Genomic DNA, 16,096 nt, shown 5'->3' with positions numbered 1-16,096 from the left:
AGGCTGGCAAAGAAACTGTCTAGCATAGTAGGCGAAAGTGGTGCCACTTCAGTTAACAGGTCAAATGTGCATAGACGAGGATCATCGCTGTCAGCGTTGGATGCATTAGCAATGTCCACAGTAGAAGGTACCTGGGTGCCTGTAGTATCACGTATCTCACCCTAAGTTAGACTTGCCAGTGAGACCTCAATGAATGCCGTCATCATAATTGGCAGCCGTTGGGGGCAACACGATTCATGAGTCATTACCAAACTTAGCAAAGCGTCAGCATCCGATGGCAGGACTGATGGAAGTGTAAGACAAATGTCCAACGCGCATTCTTCTCCGCAAGGCAGGCATCACAGAACAGGTAAGATGCAATCTTGCCAGATTGGTCTGAACGATAGAAGCCAAGTTGTGTTCAGATCTCTTAAATGAGCCAAGCCAAGAATCTGTGTAATTCTCTCACGATACCTCATGGCAAGGAGGCATTGCTCCATGGTAGTCTGTGTATCGCTGTTGACCGGATTTGCCATATTGGAGCAGAAGGAATACAAATAGAATTCCTGCTACGAGTCCCAAGATGAGATGCAGGCTGCTAAACACAGAGTGCACGAAATTTGGAAAAAAGCCAAGGACTGCTTCAAATGGTATTAACAGTCCTGAAAAAATCGTCTTAAATACATGTGTGATGCCACTGGTATCAGACATGTTTAAGATTTGACTTAACATTTCTGCGAAATGTACTCGGCAGTTCATTGATAATAATGCATGTATCTCTGCAGAAGTCCTTGCAACTTGCAGGTCATACGTTTCTTTAGACGAGGACAGTGGCACAGGTTTTTGCAAAAGAATGACTATCATTCTGCTTACAGTATCAATTCGAATAGAAGAGATATTCAGTGAAGGCCATAACGCAGTCTTCCTGTCTGTCTTGCTCTTTGGATACAATACTTGCATACAACAAGTGACCCTGGATGACACCCTAACTAGATACGCTTTTCCTGGCAACATGCCACAACAGCTGTGGTCATTGAGCATAAAGTAGCTGCCATTGGATAGCTGCCTGAAAATTGGTTCTATCACTGTGGAGGGTGTACCGTGCAGGTGGCAAGCAAGGTTAATTGCAGAACCTTCGCAGGCTCCATGTAAATTAATACCCTGGCACAAAAGTGTACCACTTAGTGAGTTCTTACAATTTTTACCACTAAGGAATACCACTTTTCATCATCATCATCATCATCATAAAAATCTTTATTTCAGCAATTTGTCATAAAAGAATGTAAGACAATAAAACAATCTCACAAACCTTTCTTGTAACGCAAACCTCCTTTTAATTCCTTTCCTTTTCCTTTTTCCTATTTATTTCCTTGCTAATATTTTAAGAATTCCGTTTTAAATGCTGTAGTATGCCACAAATTGTAATGGTTTTAATTAACCGAACAATAAAGAATTTACTTTTACTTTTTCAATCTTCAAAGATGATAGTTCAATTCATAAGAGAGACACATTTAGTAAATGAAAACATGCATGCTAAAATGATGGATGATTTCAGTGAGACAGACCTAGTAGCCAATTAATTCAGTATCATTCATTAGCAATTATATGCCTTCGCTTGTGCCACATGGCTGCCAGGAACTGAAAAACAGTAAATACAATGTGTCTAGTCATATCAGTTTTTAAAACTCTAAAAGCATACATACACTGTACAAAACCCATATTCTTACACAAAGGTACGAGCCAGTACTTCCTGGGCTTACTGTAGGCTGGACAAAAGAAGAGAATGTGAAGATCATTTTCTATGTCACAGCTACACGTAGGACAATTTCTTGCTGCAAACACGGACCATTTACTAGTAAAGGCTCTTAAAGGTAGAGTACCATATCTCCATTGCAGATAGAGTTTCCTGGTTATAATAGGATAAATATCATCTATAAAGTGCTCAAATTGGTAAGAGAGTTTATTCATTTAAGAGTAATTGGTTAAAGTGCCGACATGAGAGTCAGACAAAGCAGCAGTTAATTTATTATCAGCAAAGATCCTAGTGAGGGACATGGGTGAAACCTTTTTACAGCTCTTCTCAGGGTCATACCATAAGGCTGGTAATCCCAACCTTACAAATACGTTCTTTATGAACATGAGCCAGGGGATTTTAGCTGCACTATGGTGGGTTAATATTTCCTTAAGTTCTAGCCTATAATTTAGCAGTTCTGGCGTTATCCAGAGCCTGTGCCAGAACCTGAGGGGTTTGAGCGCTAGTTCATCTTCGATCGGTCTCAGCCCCAGGTCAAGCCTCAAAGGGAGTAGCTGGAGGAAGAGCCAACAGCTGTCTTAAGAATGTCTTCTCTGTTTTGGCAATTTCAGGCCTGCAGGAATATCCCCATAACTTCCCACCATGTAAGGTTGCACCCCTAGCCTGGGTATTATAGATCTCCAGAGGAGGACCAACAGGTTTACATGTAGATTGTATTGTATTGTATTGTGATTTGTAAAGCGCGATTGCTGCCCAATGGGCGTCCAAGCGCTAAGGCATAAAAACAGAACTGATGAGTGGTGGAAACAAGCTTAGGTGGATCTATCAAACAAGTACGTTTTCAGCTGCTTTCGGAATGAGAGTAAGTTGGGATTGGACCTGATTTGTAGCGGGAGTGTGTTCCACATCTTTGCAGCGTTTAGGGAGAACATCCTTCCTCCGGTCCTGGCTCTCCGCACTCTTGGGACTACGGCTAAAAAGGCTTCCGTAGATCGGAGGTTTCTATTAGGATGGTATTGAGTAACCAGTTTGTTGAGGATCCTTGGACCAGACCTCCAGAAAGCTCGGTGGGCGATGCATAGTGCCTTAAATGCCACTCTCTGCTTTACTGGGAGCCAGTGTAGGGTGGCCAGGGCGGGTTTTGCAGACTGCGTCCTCGGAATCTGCAGCAGCGTGCGGGCTGCGCAGTTTTGGACGACCTGTAGTTTTCGCAAGGACAGCTCTGGGGCCCCCACATACAGAGCGTTATTTGAGTCCAGCCGGGACTGGATCAGGCCCTGAACTGCCACTTGTTTTGCTTCCATTGGGAGGAGGGGGAGGACCTTCCTTAGTGTTCTAAGTAAGCCAAAACAGATGGCGGAAAGTTTAGTGGCCTGGGTGGAGAAGGAGAGGTTTTTATTCAGCCATACTCCCAGGCTTTTTACACTCTCTTTGGGGATGGGAGGTGTGCCCAAACATCCAGGCCACATGGAGGGGAGTAAAGTGGGTGACACAGTGCCTAGGAGCATGAGCTCCGTTTTGTCTCCATTCAGCTTTAATGAAGAGTCTGTCATCCACTTTTTTATATCCTCCAGACAGTTCATCAGGTTTCCTGAGGTGTGGCCGGTGCTTTCCTGCGTCAGTGAAACCACTAGCTGGGTATCGTCGGCATATGATACAATTTTTATGCCTGATGGTTCGACGAGCCCAGCCAATGGTTTCATATAGACATTGAAGAGCACAGGGCTCAGAGAGGAGCCCTGTGGTACTCCACAGTCTAGGGGTTTTCTGACTGATGTTATGTCCCCATCAAAGATCTGGAAGGATCTGTTATGCAGGAATGATTCCAGCCATTTTAGAGCGTCGCCTCCGACACCGATGTTATGCAGACGGTTCAGCAGAGTGGCATGGCTGACCGTGTCGAAGGCTGCACTTAGATCAAGGAGGATCACTGCCACTGATCCCCCTTGATCCAGTATCCTTCGAGACTCTTCGACGACTGTCAGCAAAGCAGTTTCAGTACCATGTTTTGGCCTGAAACCTGTCTGGGATGGGTCCAGGAGTGCATGGTTTTCCAGAAATTGTGTCAGCTGGGTATTTATGTGTTTCTCTAGCACCTTACTTACCCAGGGGAGTAATGAAATTGGGCGGTGGCTAGAGTGATCTTCTGGATTGAGGGTGGGTTTCTTTAGCAAAGCCCGTACCATGGCTCTCTTCCACCCGGTTGGTACTGTGCACGAGGAGATAGATGAATTAAGAAGCTCTAGCACCACTGGAAAGATGGCTTGGCCTGCCTGGAGCAGTATTTCTGGTAGGGCAGGGTCGAGGGGAGACCCAGATTTGACTTGAACTGCCAGTTGTTGCAGTGTCTCCAGGTTTAGTGGGGAAAAATGGTCCAGCATAGGTTGTCCTTGCAGGGGGGAGTTATTCAGGGGGCTTTGGTAAGTTGAATTGTTAGCTGTTACCGGGAAAGCAGAATAAATCTGCGTGACTTTATTGTGAAAGAAGTCTGCAAGTTCGTTGCATTGCTCTAGTGATTTCGGGACTGGGGGGGCAGTATTGACAGTAATGCATTTTTTGATCAGATGGAAGATCTCCTTGGGTTTTGATTTTGCTGCCATTATTTGATCTGCAAAGTAGGCGGACTGAGCTGTTCTCACCCCCTTTCTGTAGGCCTTAATAGCCTCTTTGTAGTGTTCTTTGTTTTCTGGGAGGAAATCTATTCTCCAATCTCTCTTTTTTCCTGCAGAGGCGTTTCTGGTCTCTCAGGGAGTCTGAAAACCAGGGAGGAGACTTGTGTAATCTCTTGGGGGCGGATTTCCGTAGAGGAAGGATCGTGTCCAGTGATTTCCTGATCCAGCCCTCATAGTTGTTATTTGCTTGGTTGGGGTTAGTACAGGGAGGTGGACGGAAGTCTTCAAGGATAGTTGTCCATGGCTCTATGGAAAGTTTTTTCCAGTTCCTCCTAGTTATAGGACGGGGAGGCAATGAGGGCGGTTTGATGGTAGACCAGGTAAATGGGATGAGGAAATGGTCTGTCCATGGGAGGTGAGTGGGTTGTCCGACCGTAAGTCCGGTGCAGTTACTAAAGATTGGGTCGAGCAGGTTTCCCTTTTCATGGGTGGGGGACCTAACCAACTGAGTCAATTGCAGAGCTGCCAGGTCCTCTGTTAATTCCCTAGCAACAAGGTCTGTGGGGGAGTCAAAATGGAAGTTAAAATCTCCTAGAACTGTATAGTTAGCCGGGGTTAGAAGCCGATTCGCGATGATATCTGGTAGAGACCTAATGAACAGTTTTCCCGAATCTGGGGGGCGGTATATCAGGGTACCAGAGAGGGAGCTGTTCGCAGAGAAGTCTATTCTGAATGCAATGCTTTCGCATTCGGGAATAGCTTCGGTCGAAATGCGGCAGCAGTATTTCTCTTTTAGAATGATAGCCAGGCCTCCCCCTCTTCCCTTGGTCCGGTCCATTCTATGGATTTGGAACCCAGGGGGAAGGGCGGTGACTATGTCTGGCTCTGAATGGGGCGTGAGCCATGTCTCCGTCAAGAAGATGGCATCCGGGTTGTGATTCTCTAGGAGTAGGCATATCTGCATGCTATGCCGAGGAAGAGATCGGCAGTTTAACAGGTACATCTGGTAGTCCTGTGGCGTGGCTGGTGCCTCGCTGGTGTCAAAGGAGTTTTTGCAGCCAGGGCATTGAATAGGGAGGTCGGCTGGAGGGAAGGAGTGCGGGCATTGCGCCATAATAGGAGGTCTTATCTTTTTTATGGCGGCTGAGCTGTATGTCCTGACCTGGATGGTGTGGGGGGCAGGGGTTGTGGCCCCTGGTCCCGTCAGGTCGCGGAGAGTTGGAGAGAATTGGAGAGCTTGAGGATTCCCCCCACAAGCTGTGCCAATTTCATTTGTGACTTTATTTGTTGGGGGCCCCATGTCAAGTTCTCATTAATGATTACCCCCAGATATACAAAAGTCGACACCCTTTCTAATCTAATTGGGCCTAAGCTGGGATTTGGGCGAGTAGTTGCGGGTGGGTTGAAGAACATACATTTTGTTTTGTCAGCATTGATCTCCTAACCCCGCCCTCTGCAGAAATCCTCAAAACCATCCATTATGCGCTGTATCCCCGTGGGAGACTTAGACAGCAGCAGGGTGTCGCCCGCGAACATAATCGCCGGCACCCTGCTGCCAGCCAGCCTTAGGGCATCATTGTGATGTATTCCATCTAGATGGGCGATTACCCCGTTGACATAGAGGCAAAACTGGGTAGGTGCCAATGCACACCCCTGCCTTACCCCGCTGTCAACGGGGAATCTAGATGACAGCGCCCCATTCTTCCCACATCTGACCTGCGCGAAGTTTGCCTCATGTAACCTCATCAGGATGGTTAGGAGTTGGGGCGGTATGCTCAATTTGAGGAGCACTGTCCATAGTTTTCCCCGGGGGACTAAATCAAAGGCGGACCGGAGGTCCACAAACACCATATAGAGGCTGCCACCCTCGATCTTCACCGTTTTCCAGAACATTAATGCTAGACGGAAAATTTGGTCCATGGTGGAAGTGTTCCTTCTAAACCCCGCTTGATACGGGCTAAGAATTGCGTGCTCCTCCATCCAGTCCTGCAAGCGATCTAGGATAAGACGCGCAAAATTTTTTGGCGGGACATCAATGAGGCTTATGGGCCTGTAGTTGGCCGGGAGCAGAGGAGAGCCCTTCTTAAATATAGGGACAATTTCTGCGCCCAACCAAGTACAGGGAATCGCCATGCCCCTCTAGACTGTATTGAAAAGTAATTGTAAATACAAACCCCAGATCTTCGGTTCATGTCTGAAGAGGTCTCCCGGGAGTTTATCGAGGCCCGGGGTTTTACCCACAGCAAGTTTACCAATTGCAAAACACACTTCCTCTGTGGTAAACTCTAGCTCATCAGAATGGGAGGTTGGAGCTGGGAGTACCAGAATACTTTCCGTACCTTGCTCTATAGAGTATAGTGCCTGAAAATGATCTTCCCAGACTTTAGTGTCTATATTTGGTTCAATAGCCGATTTCGGTTCCCCGCAACCAGTATTGACTATTGACCAGAATCTTCGTGCGTCCCTTGTATAAAGGGCGATGGATAGGCTGGTCCACTTTTCTTGATCCCACTCTTGCTTGGCATGTTTCATTACCTTTTTATACTGGTGTCTCATAGCTTGAATTTAGGATTTGTTGCTATTAAGCTTTAGGGCCTGAACAAGCTCGGTCTTGGCCTTTCTGCATGCTGTAATATACCATGAAGATGCAGGAGCCCTTCTTCTCCTATTAGCCACCTGCGGGTGAAATACCTCAACTAGATTTGACACTAGATCCATATGAAGAGCCTGCATTTTATCATTAAAATCGGGGGGTGGAGGTCGGATGTTTAAAGCATAAAACTTCCAAAAACAGAGGAACAATTTGTTTGTATAGATTGCAGAGTTCTTCTGGGTTTGCCACTATTTTTTCCCACCTAACTCTGCGTCTATCATTTAATAATATGATCCTGTCGCCTGGGACCTCCAGGTTTGCCGTACCATTCGTGCCGGGGCCCGGGAAGACCATCTCCAGAGTTAGAGCATTATGGTCGCTCTCTGCTCTAGTGTTTACCTTAAAGTCGATGACCTTAGGCCACAACCGTGTCTCAACCATGATATAGTCGAGGTGTGACTCCTGTCCAATTTTATTAAATGTACATTTAGCTGGAGTGTCAGAGGGCGTGCGACCATTACAGGCCCTAATAGAGTGGTTTAAAGTTAGGGCCGTAATCTGGATTGCTAGAGGAGACCATATCTTTGGTGATGGAGACTGGCTTGGTGGTATAGCCCAGTGATCATCCTCCGCCATGAGGACACCATCATTCATCTCCTACCTCTTTTCCCCCACTCCAACATTTGTGTGTGTAAGGTAAAGTCCAGGTTGACTTAATGTATTCTCTATCCAACCTTTCATACAGGCCCGCTGGTATATGCTGTAGACCATGGGTACTCACAAACATTCCCTCAGTGGCCGAAACGCATAGTCTGGGGTATGACCGGGGGCTGCACAGATGAATGGGGGTGTGGCTTGGGTGGGGGTGTGTCTGGGGGGATTTGGGGGTGGGGCTAAGTTGGGCAGGGCATGGCATAGAATGGTGGGGATTCTGGTACACAAATTCTTCCACGTGGAGTAAAACCATGCATGGCATTCACAAAGTACTTCTTTATATAAACTGTTCAAAAGATTGAGGATGCATATTTTGAAATAAACATGCGAATGGATAGGTTTGAAATATAACCATTAGCAAGAAGGATGTGAAAAGGTGACAAGTCCAACCTTGCAAAGGGCCTTTGATTGCGCTGTAATAGATATTGCTGCATCTTTAGTCAATTTTGAACCATTTGAGCTAGAAACAATTTTTTTGTGCTAAAATCTTCAGATTAGGTGGCAGATGATGGACTATGTGGCAACTGTGGCAAATCTATAATTATCTCAAAATCACAGCAACCGCACAATCGCATAGTACCAGTTGGTTGCCCTGCCCATAGCACCTGGTTAAGGAAACAGCTTTGCTGAATTAGAAATCGTGCATTCCTTCCCGGTGCTGTCAAGATCCTCTCCAATCTACAACTGAGCGACAGGCCAGGAATGCTCCTAACTTGCAGGACAACACAGGCCTTGGTCATACTGCAGCTCTACTGTAAGCTATCCACAAGCATAACAAGATTAGGAAACAAATTGTCTTAATAAAAAATGTTAAAACTCATACCACTAATGCATTGCGCAACAAAATACACAGTAAATAAAAAAGGCATTTTCTCTCAAGAAACTTTTTCTATAACAGCCATTTCTCAAGTATCAAAAAACTTTCTGAGGTTTTGTTGCTTTCTGTCCCAGAATCTGCCTAATACAGATATATTTGCCACTTTTTACAAGTAAACAACTTTCCATGATTATGAGGTCAAATAGTAAAACATCAGTATCTCAATGATGCATGCTTCAGCAGAGCCACAGCATAGGATGAGCCCTGTCCCTACAACACGTAGAACCTCTTTTGTAAAAAAGCCCAACCAAAAAAAAATGATGTTGGGTGACTACAAAAAGTACAGTTGGAAACGGGCCAAGTTAATACATTTATTCCCTTACTAATTTTACACATCTAGGAATTTTACATTAATAATATTAGAAGACATGCACCTGGCTCCTTAAAATCACTTTCTCTACCCTTTTGGAGCTCCGACTCTTGCATCAGCAAACACATCCTACCCCCCACCTCACTGTTCTCCTGTGCCTCCCATCTCCTGGCAAGCTGAGTTACTTTCAGAAATGAAACTCTGGATGCAGATCCGTGGTGAGGTGCGGAAGTTGTATTACTTTCTCAATTTAGTGCTCTGCCTAGCTTCAGAGGAGCTCAGTGTGGATCCGTGAGAGGCAGCGCTGGTGTCAAGGCAGGGCTGGTAAAAACAGACAGCCATGAAGCTAAATGAAGGTGGCGAGGAAAGGTAGAGGACAGGCAACTTGCAAGACACGATATGTGTGCTGGACTGGAAAGGAAAGCCAGCAACCTGCATGCCATTTGTATCTCTCTTCCACTATCGGCTGCAAGCAAGTGACTTTACTGAGTAGGAATGGGGGTGGGGGTAGGACAGATGAGCAGACATACATTAATTTGATTTCTGAGCATGCGCTTTTTTTCCACTTTGAACGTAGCCCCGAGGAATGAACAGAAGCAAAGTAATGGCTGTTGAGCCTGCTTGTTTTCCACCCGGGGGCCGCATGGAAAGGTCTGGCGGGCCGCAAATGGACCGCGGGCCATACTTTGCGTACCAGTGCTGGAGACAATACTGAAATTGGAAAATCGTCATTGGTATCGTGATGGACAATGGGTTAATGGCTCTGTCCTCCAGAATATATTCTTTGGACAGCATTGTATCATCTGCAATTGACGTAATAGAGCAGGCTTCTCAGAAACTGTCAATAGTAATCTTTCCAGTTTTTCAATGCTCAGCACCGTATAGTCTGCTCTGCTTTGTGCCAAAGAGATTTGTTTATCTGTAAGGTTAAATACAGCAAACAATGACGTTGTGTTGATTAGACGCCATGGCACATAGCTTGAACAAAACATTTGTAACGTTCAGCTTAGCAGCATTATAGAACGTAATTGAGACTGGTCATGTTGTAACATTAGCAAGTCCTGCTCTATTATGTCAATTGCACATGATACAATGCTGTCCAAAGAATATATTCTGGAGGACAGAGTCTGTGAGAAGTTGGCCTGGTATATAATGCTCACTAATTCTTAGTGATCACTTTGTACCATGCCAAGCAACCCCTTATGATGATGGTTGTAATTCAACCTTGTAGACCAGTTATCCTAGTGGTAACGTGGACAAAGCAGTCTTAGGCTAAACTCTGAAAGGCATGTGAAGCCAGCTGTTATACCATACACAACCCCCTTGATTACCAAATGAAAGGGACACCACACAGATATATATTGAAAATATATATTGATTTATTAACTATAAAATCCCCTGGACTCTTTATGAGCACAGAAGCACAAGCGTTAAATCACAAGACAGTTTAAAATACACAAAAGTTGCACAATATGGATGAGCCCTAGGGGCCACCTAAACCATATACTAAGAAAGTGGTATAAGAGATACCAATAGGAAAGGGAACAGGCCTAGGGCCTTGGGAATCGCTGGAGCTATTCGAGACTAGCAATGATTAAGTCGGGAAAGGCCCACGGGACTCGGGTGCAGTGTTCAAAGTGCACGCACTTTCCAATGCAAAGTCTATGGTGCGTAAAAAGTACAAAGTTAGAAAGTTAGGAACCTTCCGAGTGACCTAGGGAGCTGAAACTTAAGACACAGGCCCTTGAGATGTGTACCAGTGCAGGAGCACCGGCGGAGCTGAGTTACCTCACCCACAGGAAGCGGGTGCACAGGGTCGAAGTAGTGTCGGGTTTCGTCACGCTGGTCGATGGTGCTTGGAGCTGAAGATGCTGCAGGCGGCTCGATGTGAAGAGTTCCGGTGGATCCAAGGGTGGATCTGAAGATGTGAAGACCTGAAAGCAGAGGGGACAGTGTTCAAAGTCACTAGCCAGTGACTACCGTGGAACCAGATTGGAACCAGGCGATGTCGGGTGCAAACAGGCGTTGTCGGGTAGCTTCTCTCTGCAGCCACGTGGACACCCGGTGTCGAGGACGTCCAGGAGTCGGTCATGAGCTGTCCCATGCAGGCTTCTCACTGTTGGCGGTGTCGGCGACCTGATCGGAGCAAACAAGCCTTGGCAAATGCAAGCCACGCAGAAGTTGAAAGATGCTTAACACTCGGACCAGCAAGGTCAGAGCAGGTGCTCCTTATTACAGGAGCTTGGGTAGGTCTGGAGCAACCAGACCTGCTGTGTAAATTGTCGGTTTCGTAGCCAAGATGGCCACTGACCACGTGGCTAGTGGCCAGGATGGCGCGTCAAGTGGCACAATGCAAAAGGGCTCCACGCAGATCGTGGAGATGCTGGAGGGCTGATCTTCGGTGCAAGGGCTGCTCGGTGATGGGGGTTCTCAGTCCCCAAAGCACAACGTCGAGGATGCCTCAGAAGCTGCGCAGTCAGCTTTTCGAGTGTCTTCCAAGAGGTCTGGTCCCACATCACTCGGTGCTTCCACGGGTCCCTTCTTTGCAGGGACTGTGGATCGGGCTCTGAGAGGTCTGGGAGTCTGGTTCTTGTCGGGCTCTGGGCTCGGGCTCCGGCGGGAGGCGGCGGCAAAGCAGATGTCGAGTTGCTGGTTGGTACCTGTGTTCACAGGGTGGCCACTCCTAGGCCACAAGGGAGATTCTTCTTCAGTCTTCTGTGCAGCAGAATGTCGAAGTCCAGTCGTCTTCTTAGTTTTAAGTTGATTCAGGATGATCTGCTGTGCAATGGCACTGCTCCCACTCTTATTCCCAATCTGAGGGGTGGATCACCTACTAGGTCCCTCCTCTGGGAGGAACCAGGAAGGGGGGCGGTTACACCCCCTTTCCTTTGTCCAGTTCCACGCCAAGCCTGGGTCTGGAAAGTCCCAGGACCGGTTTGGACTGGCCTATGCACGGGGACACCTTGTGTGCCCCGGGCATGTCTGATTCTATTCAGCCCTGTCCTACCCAATACACAAAACCCTGTCTGGGGTGGTGCTCGCACCTCCCAAGGCAGGAAACCCTTTGTCCAGGCCACCATCTGCCGAGTTTCGGTCAGCAGCAGGAGGCCAGACTCGTGTCTGTGGTGGCAGCATCCATTTTGTGATGCTGAGGCTCTGTTTAACTTTAACCGGGGTTAAGGCTACACACATGTCGTGTCCCTCTAGAAGGGTGGAATGCTATCCCCGTCGCCAGAATTGGCGAGGGGATAGTATTCCAATTTGTATGACACCTTACTCGACATGTTTTGATAAAGCCAAACCAAAGATAGCATTTAACCGCGAGGATTATAATGCACTTAAGAGTATATGGTATGGCAATATCCCGGAACAGCTTAGGGAGTGGTTCCCGACAGCTGCAGACAGGCTCAGCTCATGCTAGAGCACCATCTCACATATTTCCAAGCACTCTGCCTCCAGGATTGATGAGGCCTTCCATAGGAGTGGCTGATAGGAACATATGTGTCCAGTTTAGGGTTAGGCACAGGCATACTGTACCTAAGCAAGAGGTGATTACACCAACTTACCCCAGCTGAGTGATCAGCCAGTTGTGTCAAATATGGAGGCCAGGCCAGGGGTGGCACAATACATGCTGCAGCCCCTGGTAGGCCTTGGATACACCTATGCCCTGGGTACCTAGGGTACACTACTACAGGGGCTCATAAGGTGAACCAGTTCCAATTCGTAATGCACCTAAAGTGCATTGGCAGTAATTTAGAGAGAGAACAGCAGGCTGTGGGTCTGATTAGCAGGCCCACAGCCACATTAAGTCAGAAACCAGTGAAGCAAAAAGCAAAAATTTGGGGTGACCATAGGATAGCAGACCCTACTCTCCTACAGAGTCATTAACCCATTGTCCACTACAGAGAGAGTTTTCTCTAAATTAATATGATCAATTTCTCGTATTCTTTCTGCAGTTTCCATTTGCGTTATTTTCCAAGCTTCGTTGTACGCAGCGTATATACCGGTGTATATGAAACGTTTTCGACGTGGTTTGCGAGGCCCCATTAAGAAATCTCGCAAATCATTGCCTTCTTTAAGTAAGGATAAGTGTTGTTTGATTTCTGGAAGAGTAGATTTCTGTAGCCATTCAAGGCATCGCTTACCTACACTGTAAGTAGTTACTATCCCCGGATCTTGTCCCTGGGAGCATCTTGGATCTGGCTTGTTCACTTTGAACCCTTGTGTTTTGTTCAGGAATCTATTTTGACAGTTATTCGTGATTGTGGACCAGATTAACCATTACTCCAATCAGGATTAATTCTGTTTTGTTTCAAAATATAGGGTACGTCTATCCCCTCTTCTGTAGTATCATTACTGTCAAATGTGGATTTAGGTATAGACGGTTTACTTAAGTCTTTTATCTTAGCCAGGCCAAGACAAGAAGTTTGTTGAACAGTGTCATTTAAAAAGATTATTTGTTCTGGTATAATGCAGGCTCTGCACAGGGCTTCTAAACCTTGCACCTCCCAGTCTTTTGTGCCCCTGACAGTTTTTGTCTCAATGTTGTCTTTCCAAAAGTCAAACCCTAATGTAGATAGCTGAGCATAAAAGTTTGCAGTATAAATTTGTTTAGTATTGGTCAGCATTGTTTTCATTCCTGTCTTATTCACATTTTTAAAATAAAACGTTTCTGGATTTGTAACATTGAACCCTGAGAAGTAGGGAAACTTTTCATAAAATGTTATGGAGCTACCTTTTGGCGGCGTTGGACAATGTTTCCATTGATTATATGTAAAAACATTCCTAAGGTTTGCAGATTTATGCAAATAATGGTGGCCATAGTGGTTAAAACAATACATTTGTTCATAATCTGATGAACGTTCTAAGTATTCATGTTCTGTAAATTTAGCTGACATTTCTAAGTCTGTCATCATGTTATTAACAGTTTCAAAGTCATAATCATCAGAAAATGTGCTGGGTGATACAAAGTCACTCAAAGAAACCTTGAGTTGGTGTGGAATCTTCAGCAGTTCCACCGGGCCATAGATATCATAATAGGTTCTGTCCCATGCTATACCACCAGGTATAGGAACGTCTGTGATGTTCACTGATGAGAGGTCTCTTCGTTCACGATGAGATGATTTGTGAGGTTTCAGGAGCAAGTCGATTTTCTTACTTGCTGTGTCCATTGTACTGTATCTATCATTTTTCCCAAGCTTAAAACCAGAATGAGCCAGAACAGGAGGAAAAGTACACCGAACACAATCCAATGTTATCCGCAAAGACAGGCCCGAACTCAAAGGTGGCGGCATAGCAATTATCCACAAAAGTGACCTCTCCATCTCGGAAACTCCCACCTGCCTGTATAACTCCTTCGAATGCCTATCGGTTAACTTCAAATCTCCCACACATAGTTCACTTCAATGCCATCTCCTATACCATCCTCCAGGCAACTCCAACGAATTTGGAGCTCAGCTGTCAGACCTGATCACCCAATCCGCACTCAACAGCGACTACAGAATAATTCTGGGCAACCTCAACCTAAGATGGAACGAAAATAAAAACCCACTCATTCAATCTCTCAACACCCTTCTGCAAGACAACAATATGATCCAACACTGTTCAGAGGAAACGCACTTTAGAGGTGTGATCCTGGATGCAATCATTGCGGACAAAAATGCAATCACGATTGCTCACAGCATCCCGGTGGACTGGTGAGACCACCACATCATTCTCTTTCATATCAATAATTCAACACTATCCCTCACACCCACTAAAGCCTCCCCTAAGTGGGTCAGGAACACATCCAGAGTCCCCCTAGACAAGCTAGAAGAAGGACTCAGCTCACTCCTCCTGAACACGAAGGAGCTCCTCCCAACCTCGGAACTCACCTCGCTCTACCATTTAACTTGGAGCTCACCCTGGATCAACTTGCACTTCTGAAACAAAAAAACCCAGAAGCATCCCCTCTAGGTCTTGGTTCTCCATTGACATCAATGAGGAAAGAAGACACCTCAGATCCCTGGAAAGAACCTGGAGGAACAACCCCACCTCCCTCCACCGGGATCAACTCAAGGCAGCACGCAAAAACTACTATAATCATATCAAGAGCAAAAAGTCTTCCTTCTTCTGTTCTGCCTTAGACAATACTAAAAACCGCCCCAAAGAACTCTTCAACATCATCAGGAACCAAACCGCCAATCCAGTGACAGCCAACATGGCAGGTTCAAAACCCTCTGTGACAACTTTGCAAGCTATTTCAATGAAAAAATCGCCAAAATTCATCAATCATTCAGCTCTAAGCCCTCCTCCCACACAGAGACCCAGTCTCCTGCAACTAACCACAACCCCCCAGTAACCTCGTCTTTCCGCTGGTCATCCTTCTGGCCTGTCCAGGACGAAGTGATAAGCAATCTTATCACCTCCGCTAAACTCTCGTCACACTCCTTCAATCAGCTACCCTCGAGACAGACCAAAGACCTGAAGCTTACTCTAGCCCCAATCTGGGGCAAGATTATCAACAGCTCTTTGAGCGAGGGTTCCATTCCTGACTGACTCAAGTTAGGACAAGTCACGCCACTTCTAAAAAAAACCTGGCCTTGACCCCAAGGACATGAATAACTTCAGACCGGTTTCAAACCTTCCGCTCTTATCCAAAATTCTTGAAAGATGTGTGCTGTCACAGTTAACCCAACATCTAGAGAACACTAATCTACTTGACCCACACCAATCAGGGTTCAGAAAGTGCTGCAGCACTGAAACCGATATCCTAAATATCCTAGATGATCTGCACATGTCACTCGACTCTAACCAATGTAGCCTTCTCATCCTCTTAGACCTCTCGGCTGCGTTCGACACAGTTGATCATACCCTGCTACTAAAGGTCTTTCAAGAGAGAGCGGGTATTGAAAAAACGGTTCTAAAATGGTTCTCCTCTTTTCTCAACAACCGCACACAAAAAATAAAAATCAACAGCTTCGAATCGGACCCCCTCCCCATTAGTAGAGGAGTTCCACAAGGGTCAGTACTCTCCCCGCAACTTTTCAACATCTACATGGAACCCCTCACCTCACTTCTAAGGAACTCCAACATCCCCTTCCACCTCTACACGGACGACACTCAACTCTATCTGGAAACCACATCGATCGCAGACATTCACAGACTGAACGGTACACTCCTGGAGGTCCAACATTGGCTCTCATCCAACCACCTCAAACTCAATGAAGAGAAAACAGAAGTGCTCCTCATCTCGAATAAAGATGAAACCCCCTAAATA

This window comes from Lissotriton vulgaris, chromosome 2_1 (genome assembly GCF_964263255.1).
Source record: "Lissotriton vulgaris chromosome 2_1, aLisVul1.2, whole genome shotgun sequence".
Lineage (NCBI taxonomy): Eukaryota > Metazoa > Chordata > Amphibia > Caudata > Salamandridae > Lissotriton > Lissotriton vulgaris.
Note: the sequence above shows the minus strand (reverse complement) of the source record.